The sequence below is a fragment of the Sinocyclocheilus rhinocerous genome, unplaced genomic scaffold, assembly GCF_001515625.1.
Source record: "Sinocyclocheilus rhinocerous isolate Xijiao unplaced genomic scaffold, SAMN03320098_v1.1 scaffold539, whole genome shotgun sequence".
NCBI classification, from domain to species: Eukaryota; Metazoa; Chordata; class Actinopteri; order Cypriniformes; family Cyprinidae; genus Sinocyclocheilus; species Sinocyclocheilus rhinocerous.
In genome coordinates, this window is record NW_015653003.1 from 369,303 (window position 1) to 382,074 (window position 12,772).

General features: G+C 36.8%; 1 protein-coding gene across 2 annotated transcripts in view; it reads left to right on the top strand.

Moving 5' to 3' along the window:
- The window catches only part of LOC107715462 (zinc finger homeobox protein 3-like), a 349,927-nt gene that overhangs the window by 67,941 nt on the left and 269,214 nt on the right, over nt 1-12,772 (top strand). Inside the window, exon 2 of one of the 2 annotated variants that reach the window (XM_016521608.1) lies at nt 4,060-4,151. The exons of the other annotated variant lie outside the window; for it this stretch is intronic. The gene's annotated coding sequence lies outside the window, so the exon portion shown is untranslated. The remainder of the gene's footprint in view (nt 1-4,059; nt 4,152-12,772) is intronic. 2 annotated transcript variants of the gene reach the window in all.

Sequence of the window (12,772 nt, forward strand, 5' to 3'; positions counted from 1 at the left end):
AGCTTTTCGCTTCACAAGGAGTTAACTATTGAGGATTATTGTGATGTTTTTATCAGCTGTTTGGACTCTCATTCTGACGGCACCCATTCACTGCAGAGGATCCACTAGTGAGCAAGTGACGTAATGCTAAATTTCTGATGAAGAAACAAACTCATCTGCATCTTAGATGGCCTGAGGGTGAGTACATTTTTAGCACATTTTCATTTTGGGGTCAACTATTCCTTTAAGAACTGTTCACTGAATGGTTCTTCTATGGCATTACTGCGAAACCCCCCATTTGAAACTTTTTTTTATTTTTTAAGAGGGTAGGATCTAGGGTCTGGATTTGAAGAAGCAGAGATTTATTCTCCGAGTATATCGCATACTCAGCGTGTGCTCAAGATAAGCTTTGTGTGTGTTAGTGTAACAGTGGTTGGCATGTTATCATGGAGCTTCCTGTTGCTTCTCGTGGATAACATTTGCTCACCGCTGAAACAGGCATGTGATTACTGTAATTGGCAGGAGGTATCACTCACATTCTCACAGAGATCGATGCAGCCCCGCTGCCTTCTCAATCTGACCCATCTTTCTGAGCAGGGGAACCCCCACACTGAGCGCTAAATGTCAAAGTTAAGTAGAACGACAGCCTTTCCTTTTTTGTATTTAATTGGAATAGTTTACCTGCTGTTGCACTCAGAAGCATTTTGGCGGGTGAGATAAAGATAGAGGAGGAGAAGCTGAGATAGGCTGAAGAAGGGACGATTAAGGAGGAAAGGGCTGAATATGAGGGCTCAGGACATAACATGATCAAGGTTTTAGTAACATCCTGGGTTTTATGCAGGAAGACACTCAGTCCAGAACTCAAGAGTTTCGATGTACACTTGATTATAAGTGGGAGAAGGACCACACTTAGAAAAATTAACAGGAGAAATGATAATAAGGAAAAATGGCTCAATAAAGTGGCTATAAGAATGGATGTCGAAAGAATCAGCTGGCTCATAGAAGTATTTGTTTAATGCAGGAGATGCTTTAGCTGGACCAACCAGAAAAAAAAAGCTATTTTTATGATTTGAGCTTTAAAAAATAATAAAACTGTATTTTATAAATTATTTTGCTGATTTTATACATGGCATCCTAACCCTATCTGGACAGCCGAATCCCTGACAATATTCAAGAAACGGCAGAAATATCTTCCGTGAGCACTTGCTACATCCTGCTGACTCTATGCTTTCCCTTTCTTAAATTCCTCCCTGTTCTTGTACTATTCTACACTTCTCATGTTATTGACTCTTTAAGATACATTGCTTGTTGTATTCCTTATTTGTAAGTTGCTTTCAATTAAAGCATCTGCTAAATGAATGAATGTAAATATAATATTTAGGCTGATAAATATTTTTTGAAGATTTAACTCTTTTACAAAATGCATGCCGAGTGACCTGACTTGCCTTAAAGTAACCTTTAAAAGGGCACACATATGTGGTAAACATTTTTTTTTTTTTTATGGCAAATTTTCATTAAATCATTAATTCATTTGTTCGTTTAATTATTTATTTATTATTTTTTAAATGTATTTATTTATATCTGCAAACCCTTAAGAAAGAAACAATGGTTTGTAGCTTTAAAACAATTGTACAAGATGTTGCATCTATTTGACCATCAAAAAAAAAAAAACTGTTATAGACGCATGCATTTTCTTTAAAAGGAAGGTTCATCATTTACTTAATTTATTGGAAATCCTCTTTAAAATATTTTCTTTTGTGCAGAAGACAGTAAGGTTTGAAAAGACATGCGTGTGAGTATATGATGACAGTTTATATATATATATATTATTATTATTATTATATATTTTTTTTTTTTGCGCTTGAGTAAAGGTGCTTGCGAGTGCCCCTTGCGGCCAATATCCAGTGTACCTTTACCAGACAATCTATGTGACATAATTCCCTGAGTGTGTATTTGGAAAAGGACTGCGAGGGTTGATGGCACATTTGGGATAGGGTCATGATTTTACTCACAACTGTCCTGGTCCATAGACTATTTCATCAGGTCAACCGTCCCGCTGGACGAGCTTTCGGGGTGTTTGTTTAGAGATTACGGTTCAACAAAGGTGAGGGGGACCTCCTCCCCTCCGTCCTCCCTTCCATCTGCACTGCTGGGAGTCAAGTTCAGGCACGAGGTCTGGCCTGTCTGGGTGCCTTGGCCATATGGGTTCATTTGCATATAGAGGTCAACAGACTTGGGCCAACTCAACTTGGCCTAGTCTGTCCCCAGTCAGAGGAGGGGAGGGCTTGATTTATATAAAAATGTGATTTCTCCAAGCCGGGCCGAGCAGGATGGCCGATCCCTTTATGCATGTTTCATGCAATACAAATCAATTTTCACATCAACGTGGCAGCAGAAAACCCCAAATGTTTGGTGTTTATTTTGCGAACAGTATTTCGTATGGTATGCATAATGTGCATGCTCTGGAGAAATGAGTGACACTTATATCAAGGCAAGCAGTTGCCTTTTAAAAATGCCTTTTTATCACAATTCACTCCAAGCACTTTCCAAAAAGTACCTTTCATATGCAGCTGTCAACTCAAATCGTTTCATTTACTGTAATATCAAACAACAAACTTTAGGTTGTTTCCACGTGCTGCCTTAGCCATCACTCTAACCAAGTTTACTAGACTTTAGCAGAATAAACTTCTAGTTTTGTTCACACTTTATATTAGGTGGCCTTAACTACTATTTACAGTAAACAATACAAAAAAAAAAAACACTTTCTTGTAAAACATACTCTAATAACCTTTGTTTTATTTACTTCGGATTGTTTTTCAGTATACTTAACCATCTGATACAATATACTTACGGGCCATTCACATAGTATGCATTTTTGCTTTCAAAAACATGAGAAACAGATGCATTTTTTTAAAAAGTGGAACTTATTTTAATGCATGTGTCATGCATGGGATGCTGCAAATAGCACAAGACTGGAGTGCAACGGTCAAGCATATCCATCTAGCATCTATTTAAATAGAAAAACAATGGAAAAGTACCACAGTAGCATGGAAAAACGGCCCCTTGTTATGCACATGCATGTTGGTACATTGTAATTACAAGTGCTTGCATTTAATTAACATTTGCAGTTACATTGTAAACTTAACCTTTAACCGGAACCCAACGATTACCACAAAAACCAAACCATACCTCAAATTTAGTATCAGTAAATGTGGAAATTTTCCAGAACAACGTGTAGTTACAGAGTAAATCCATAGACATTTAATGTTAGTACACAGTAGTCAAGGACACCTAATATAAAGTGCCACCCTACATACTATTTAGGTACTAATATGCACCCTTTAGGGGTAAATAAAGTACAGAAGTGTTGTTTTGAAAGGGTACAGCTCCAGTGACAGCTTCTTTCTCAGAGAGTGTAGTTTTGATGTATTTTCTTTCACGCGCATGTATCCGATCCTCCTATCAGCGGCCGGTCGCGTCCCAGCCTCTTCTTTATTGTCTTTTGTTTGGGTGGATGGCCTGACTCTGCTCTGTGTAAGACTTTTGACCCTTTTTTTTATTTGCCTGTCCAATTCCAGCTGCCCCTCTGCGTCCAGCCGGTATTAAAATACGCAGCAGATGCTATGGGGAGAGTGTGAATGAATACTAATGGCATTCTGCCGGGCTCCCGAATCATTTTCACAGTCCCACAAAAATATAATTTGGAATATCATGAGCCCCCGAAACCAAAGAGACGAAAGAGTCGATCAGTTTGATACCATACGATTTTCATGAACCATATGATTTTGCGCTAATCACATACAGTGACCCATTTTCATGCATATTTTGTGACATTTTTCTGATTGCTGGTCAGTGTGCATGTCTGAACTAGACAAAGCACCTTGACTGTCTCTGCACAGCCTTAACATGTGTGTTTGTGTGTGTGTGTGTTGGAGAGAGAGAAAACGAAAGAGAGAGAGTCTATGACCAATCTCACATGGATCCATCATGGGGTCACAGTGGCAAACCTCTGACTCCCCCCCCCATCCCTCTATCTCCATCTCTCTGGCTCACTCTCATCTTCTTCCCTGTGCTTCTTAGCTGGGTCAGGAGAGAACCTGGACCACACGTCCTGCTGTCGGATAACTGCTGGATTGGGGAGCGTTTGATGCCACCGAAGCAGAGGAGCACAGGTACAGCCTCTGCTGTTTTACTAGAGCTGTGTCAGACTCTGAGGTTCACCTGTGCTGCTCTGACTAATCTCACACTCCCTCGCTCCTAAACACACACCTACACGTCAGCACACAATCACGCACACACACACACATGGACACATAAACACTCACTCGCACACTCCCACACACTCCTTCAACTTTTGGTACATCTCCTTTGGCTTTGCTGTGATGTTTTGATGTGCAGTCGCTGTACTGTGGGCTTTACAGGAGACTTTTAAAGTTGTGTTATGCTGCTGTTTGGCTGGTGGGTGTGTTTTACTGTTTCTGTTGTATGTTTGGTTGATTTGGTTGGAATTGTCCATTCGATAGTGATTTTGTCGTGATTAGACCTGAAGTTGCTGACATGGCTGTTAACATTCTGTCTGCTTGGTTTTTGAAACTCAAGTAACTGAATTTTTTTATTGAAATGGGGATTTATCTGCTTTAAAGTTATTTCTGCCTGGGCAATATTTAATATTTATTTATGAAATAAAAGTTAAATTGATTGAACCCCAATTTTAGAGTACTGTAATAACATCTAACAACATTATTTTGAAAAACTATACTCTATTATTGTCTGTGACCTTTGGATCAGACACAAAAATGACTCTTGATATATACTGTATATATATATATATATATATATAATTCAACACAAACATGGTTAAAAGTTAAGAAGTTGTTAATAATAAAAAAAGGTTTTATGCTCACCAAAGCTGAATTTAATTGGTCAAAACATACAGTAAAAACATCAATGTTGTGAAATAATTTTGCAATTTAAAAGCTCTTTTCTATTTTAATGTATTTTTAAAATGTCATTTATTCCTGTGATGCAGATCATTATTCCAGTCTTCATTATTCCAGTCTTCTTTTTTTTTTTCTTTTGCATTGTTTACTGACATTATTTTGTGGACTTCACATTTACAAATGACGAGTAGCTGCAATGTCTGCTTGTTTTAGATACATTCAGTTTTTTTTCTTCAGATGGACACTTTACATTGCCTGTAAATGTCAATTGTGTTCTGGAACCAAAAGGTTTTTCAGAAAGAGCCCTTTGAGAGCTTGTTGTGAAATAATTTTGCAATTTAAAATATCTGTTTTCTATTTTAATGTATTTTTAAAATGTCATTTATTCCTGTGATGCAGATCATTATTCCAGTCTTCAGTTTCACATGATTATAATAAATGTCTTTACTGTCACTTTTGATTAATTGAATGTGTCTTAGCTGAATGAAAGTTCTTAAAGAAAAATAAAAAAAGAGTCTTCATTCTATATATAAATTCAGTGTTGTTGTTTATGACAGAGCTACAGGTCTAGCATACTTTTTTTTTTTTTTTTCTTTTGCATTGTTTACTGACATTATTTTGTGGACTTCACATTTACAAATGACGAGTAGCTGCAATGTCTGCTTGTTTTAGATACATTCAGTTTTTTTTCTTCAGATGGACACTTTACATTGCCTGTAAATGTCAATTGTGTTCTGGAACCAAAAGGTTTTTCAGAAAGAGCCCTTTGAGACATATTTTTGTAGTAAAATGGGTGGAGATTGTGGTCTAATTGCTGGTGCGAATGCTGTGCTCTTTTAAAACCTGTGGCCAGTGCCCTTTTTCAAATAGGCTACCAGTGGCCTGCACAGTGGCTGTGTGAGCGCAGTGCTGTTTCATGGTGTTGCATTGTAATTTCGGTTTAACCCTATTACAGTTCCATTTAGGGCCAAGAGCTGAGGAAACCAGTCAGGACTTGTTTTAAACTTAATTCGTATGTACACAGACCCAGGCCCAAGAGGTTAATGGCTAACAAATTAACCCCTCTGGCATTATCTTACAAATAGCCTGCAGCATATGATAACCTATAATCAATATCAGCAATTATATGTCAGGCAGAGGCTCGTGTCGCTGACCTGCCTTCCATGAAGGGACTCTCTGCGGAAAGAGGATCTCTCTCTGGTCATGCAAAGTGGCCTAATGATGTCATTACCAGGATTCGGTAAAGAGCACGGGCACCTGGGACCACCTCTGTCTGTCCTTCTGTCTGCCCCTGAATTTCTTACTGTAGATCTCGTACACCGCTTCATTTCATTGCTCTTTTGCTATAGTCGTTTTTTAGTGTGCAATTGTTCTCTGTTTGTCCCTGCTTTTTTAATACTGTCATTCAAACAATGCTCTTGCTGCAATATTTATTTTTTAATCTTCTAACCTTTCAATTTTTTTTCCAAATGTCACTTTACACAACAAATAGCTTACAGTAATATTCATTCGTTGTCTGAATATTTGGATCACTGTACAACAGGTGCACTTGTGTATGCATCTTACGTCTTATGAATATGTGATTCATATTTCTTTATAACTTTAAATATGCTGTGTTTCACAAAAAACAATGTGGTAGAGGTTGACTCACAGATATAAAGACCTCTAAATTCACAACTCCGAAAGTGTTTTCCTGTTAGAGCTGCCATCTTAAATGGCCATGAACTTCTTATTCATTTTTGAATGTTGTTCATTATTCCTATTTATTTATTTAGAGATTAAACATTCATTTGAAACATGCATTAAGACCAGTTTAGCATCCACAAATAACCTGTATAGTTTTGAAATTATTTAAATGATTTTTCCTGTTATTAAAAATAACAATAAAATCAATTTTAAGCAGGTGATCCCATTAAATCAGCTTGTTTCAAGAATCAGTTCTTCAGCAACTGAGATGCTGGCCATGCAGGTGAAGGACATCAAAAAAAATAGCCAATGAATAAATTTAGATCTCTTACGGAAAACTGGTATATAATTTCACAGAGATGAACACCATGGGAATTGGAAATCTCTACTGAGCATACATGGATCACCTTCACTCCAGTGTCATCTGGAAATGGACCGGTTCAGGGGTTCACATGACGCATGCAATCTGGACATGAGCATCGTGCCCTTTAAATGAGTGAAGAATTCGTCTGTGTTTTGCATATAGTTTTTACCGCGACTTATCCAGCAATTTTGGGAATTATGATTGAGTTTCTTCAAGTTTTTTTTTTTTTTTTCTCTGTCTAGGTTGTGAAAACCATTTGCATGATAAGCTCAAATTCGTTATAAATATAATTGTTAATGCATCACTATAATTGATACTCCGTTTATTTAAAGCCCTCTCGTTATTTCTAACAAATACAGTTGTACGTTTAAGTGAAAAATGTTATGATTTAATCATATTTCAGTGTAATAATACGGGGCCCACCTGTAAATGTCATTATTATTTTATATTATTTTGGGCTATTAATGTGTGCGTTATTCACATAGATGATTTTATGTATGCATCCTTTTAATTTTATTCATTTGTTATTTAGCATTTACCTGAGCACTCGTCGTGTCATCTCCAGTAATGCGGACTGTCTTATGATTGAAGGTTACAAATTGCATATGTATTGTTTGTATAGATTTATTGAAATAATATGATGTGTTTAAAATATTTTAGCATGCATATATTTAATTTTACATGTTAAGATGTTATATATAGCTGCATGTTAAAGAAAAATGGACAACGAATGATCATTTCGATTAGCTTTCGATTCCTTTTAGTGTGTATCATAAGATGAACGGTGCATTTCGTCGATTTATTATTGATTATTCGACAGTGTTTTTCATCCACGGAAATCCCTGCTTTATTAGGCTGTTTTTAAAAAAAAAAATTGTTTCAGTGTCGATGTTGTACCTAATGCTATATAATGCTGATAAAATAAACGTCATCTGTTGTATGTCTCTTTAAATATTTACAAATACATAGTTGTAAATGTGGGCTTATTTTATCGACCATGCTTATTTATTTTAACATCCCGAATCATTTTTAGCTTTGTTGGTAGACTAAATTGTTCTATGCATTTATATGATCTATTCCTTAAAACCTGTTTTGTTATTGTTTTTATTTTCTGTTGTTTGGAATGATCGTAAACCTGTCTCAATTTTGATTTGAAGAGCCATTGAGTTTCATTTTGGAATATTAAACATCATATTTAAATAAAACGCGTTTTTTTTTTCTCGTGGATATAAAATACTAAATAAAATGGCGATTTTCTTTTGGCAACATTCAGTGAATATTTGTGTTATGAAGCGCGTGACGATGATCATCGACCCCCGGGACCTTGAACTTAACAGAAGCTTTCTGAAGAAATCAGCTGTTCAGTGTGCTGATATGAAAGCCATATGCCTCTGAGTCATTCACCTCACTCACAATGCATTGTGACAAATGGACACTGCTGAGGTCCAGTCTGACCTATTTTCTCCACAATAATTACACTGCTGCCCCTTCGCATCACACGTTTGGACGTAAATAAAAGCCCAAAGATGCTGACTATTACAGGACAGTCTAATTTGCAGTTGCGTTGCAGAATATCCACAGTTGTTTTATATTTTCCATTTTCCATGTCCACGCACACAGCCGAGCTTTTGAAAACTGTAAAACACGTTGCTCCACACAATATGAGTTTTACACAATGTCAGTCGTCCACAGCACTAGATTTATTGTCACCGTCACTAGATAACACACAGTGATACTATTACCTGCTGTATATAAATCGAAACATATTTATTTATTTTAGTTTGTCCTCTGTGTCCTTTTGGTATTGCATAACCACGCTTAGATCACATGACACTTTTTTTTTTAATTTTTTTTTTACGCATTTCCAAGTTGTTTTTTTTTTTTTTTTTTTAATAAATGTAAACCGATTCTTAGAGGAGGATTTTTACTTTTTAACATATAGGTGTTTTTATTGCCGACTCATAGTTAAATATGAAAAAGAATAATCTGTATGAATGCACCGATTAAGTTTATTAGATGAGAAAAAAAAATAAATAAATATATAGGCCTATATCGTAACTGTGCCGGAAAAATATACACATAAAATAAGCAGATTAAACATATATTATGATTATATATTATACTAAATAAATTCAAATTACTTAAAATATTTAGTATTAGCCAGCAAAACCACCATCTTTTCCCCTATTGCCTTTATTATTTAATTACATTGTTCTCCTTTCCCCCCTCTCTTCATGAATAATATGCAAACTAGTGGTTTTCTGTTGCATGCCTCTCCACACTCCTGAACAGGCTGCCAGTGGGCAATTAATCCGGCCAATTAAGCAACGATGAAGGCTAATTGGCCCATAATTGCTTTGGAGTGAATGTGGCTAATTATTACAGGCTAATTGAAATCCTTTATGTGGCAGGTTGTTGTGTATTCAAAGCAGCCGGCCCTTACAAGCTGCTCTCAGTGGTAAACACTATTCACATTCAAATGAGACTGAAACAAGCAGTCTTGCTATTAGTGTTAGTCACTGCTGTATTAACCTGACGTGTGCTGAGCTGATTTGGTTAATTCTGTTGATGGCACAGTGCCCAGAAGAGGGGAGAAGAGCCCACCTACGATCGGGGACAACACACACACACACACACACGATACCGCTGTTAATTCTACCTTTAAGTACAAAAAAATATCGTAGTAACACAACATGTCTTACTCTTTATTTAATACTTTAACATTATTTACAAAATGTAGATTCGAGATTTTACTGAATTATTATAATATGATATGTATTTTAAAAACCAAACACACAGGAAACAGTGCTGTTGGAGCAGGGCTTGCTCATGTGCATGTGCCGGTGTTACAGCCGCTCAGCGCCGCTCCTGTCTGTGAGATTGTCGGAGACGCAGATCTGCTGGTCATGATTAGCGATGCGTGGCATATCTGTGACCCCCCCACGCCTCTCCCGCGGCACTCATCTGCGCTGTGCAATATTTGACCTAAAAAAGCATTGTATTGTCTTGACAGGCGGACGTACGCGATTCAAAAACGACACAATAAGAGACAAGAAGTGTTGTTTAAATTTATAAAACCGTGTGTGTGTGTGTGTGTGTGTGTGTGTGTGTTGATGACGTGACGCTCTTTTGTTATTCAAAGATACATTTAAATGTCATGCATTTTAAATGTATCTTCACAATATATTTACTTGTTCTATTATGAACATGTTTGAAATATCTGTATTTGACTACTTCTCTTTTTATTTTGTGGTGTCTAAAAAAAAAAGAAGAAAAAAATATAAGTGGTGTAACTGTACAGAGATCCTAATAAAGCAGTCACATTATGTTTTGTTTGCTTTGATTTTTCATAATGCTTTATTATTATATTCCCCCAAATTGTTTCTAATTCATAACAATTTAGTTCTAAAATAATAATGTTTTTGAAAACCTCTGTCAGGCAAATGAAAGTCAGTGTGCCACCAACATGCATAAAGCCATTTTGCTGTCACGTGACAATAAAAAAAATTAAACTGAGAGTTTTAAAGAGGATCCCTTTAGACCATAATAATTGTGTTGTGTTGTGTGTGTGTGTGTGTGTGTACCTGTTTTTCTATTCTGGTGGGGACTTAAACCTGAATACACACAGACTCATGGGGACTCGTGTCACGGTGGGGACCTAATAACAACAACAACAACAAAAATACCTTCAACATTATGTTTGAAAACATATGGATGTGAATTCAATGTGCAAAGAAAGATAGTTTAGTTTTGTATCTCATAATATGCAGTTGTTTATGGTATTTTGTAGACAAAGCAAACAAATGAATTCCAATTATTGTGGAAAAGAAATAGAGAGATCCATTATTATTCATCAAACAGCTGACTATCATAAAAATACAGACATTAATTTCAGAGGAAGGTATCAGTCGGATGGACATTTATGTCAGTATAAAATATTGATTTGGGGATTTCTTCTAATGGCTAATGCTAATGAAGGGTAATGCTGAGAGAAGTGGGCCTCCCGTTGAATAATCCTAGATGATAAAAGACTGAATGAACATTTTCCTAGTGGCTCCAAGGTCAAGTCCATGACCCCTGACCCCTGAGCGAGCTCTGTCTGGAGAGGGAGGAGGAGTGTGTGCACGTGTCTGTGTAAGAGGCAGGTTCCGATAAGCTCAGGGACCAGACTGCTGTCTGCCTGCCCAGCTCGCTGTCCTGCTCCCTGTGCCTCTCAGCTTGGCTTTAGCGTATACTCCATCTATTATTTATCAGATTCATTAAAAGTTATTTCTGAGCCGTCAGGTCTTATGACCTGTGAAAGGAGGCCTCTAGAGTGTCCAGCTTTACTGATGGGGAGCAGTGGAAAAAAAATCAAAATGGACTTACTGGACTTGCTAAAACACATAGGTTAAAAACAAACAGAAAATACGCCTTCAATTATTCAGTGCAGCATGTGCTATAGGAGGCATAAGAACTGCTCAATATTTTACAAGAACAATGCCAAAACCAGATGAATGCAGCCAGGTGCTGCGAGTGGACGGGAAATCTGCTGAGGAGAAAGTAGGAGCGTTCGATTAGGATGTAGAAAATAAAGATGTGATTTCCAGGAACAGGATCTAAAATGGAAAGTGTTTATGCACTATCCATTCACAATCACTGAGAACGTTTGTTCTGTTTAAACCAAGCAAAACTTTCAGGTGTATGACTCATGATAGGTAAAATGCAGATAAAATATGTGTTTGACATATATTTATTATGTATAATTACAAATATCATTCTTTAGATAAAAACTGTTAAAAAGGATTTTGCACATTTGTAAATAAAACAAATATTACTGGAGTACATTTTACAATAAAATACTATTTCAGGCTTTCTACTTCAAAAATTAATGTTTAATGTGTTTTTTGCCAGTTCTTTGTAATTATTTGTGAAATGTACTTACGAATTCTGAGTGAAAATTCTTTCAAAGTTTCAGTGACAAGTTTAAATTGAATATAATGGTGCTTACAAAATCATGAATACGTTTTAGTTATGAATAGGTTTGAGCTATTGCAATACTAACAATTAATACTTTTACAACATTTATTCATTTTGGTTAATATTAATTCTATACATGTTTAACATTCAGCTGAATATATTAATGCATTTTTTAACACTGCAGCATCACATTTGTATATTAACAGTGTTAACACTCGCATTCTGTTTCATTAAGATTATTCATTATTCATTCATGAGCCCAAGTTAACATATACAATCTTATGCAAAAAACATGAATTTTGTAAATGAATTAGATTTTTATTTAAATTGCAAAAAAAAAAAAAAAAAGCAATATTTAAATATTTTCACCGCACACTGTTTTGATGCTGAATATTCCGCTCTCATATGCAAAAGTGTGAAAAACAGTCAATCTCAGTAACCTTTTCTGGCATGATGTGCGGACACGGACCTCCCAGCTGTGTCCGGAGAAAGGGGGGTGTCGGAGAGAGGAGGGAGGGTCGAGGGGCCGGGCCTGAAAGGTCAGGAGGAGGCAGGAGACAGGCGGACCGGCTGGCTGCCGGGGCTTTGAACCTAACAGATGGTGAAGGTTAGGTGACGTCCCCTAGCCTGGCCTTTCTGCAGTAATTGAGGATAATTTGAGTGCCCAAAGAGAGCAGGCCTGTCCACTGTCAGGCCGAGGGAAAGGAGGTGAGGTTAATATGAAAAAGATTTTGCATTACCATCGGCTTTGTGTGGCTAGCCGCGCTCTCTCCCCGGTCCCAGACCTAATCCTGGCCTCAGGCTGCGAGGATGAAGACTTGTCGCCCTGGGTTGGAGTGTAACG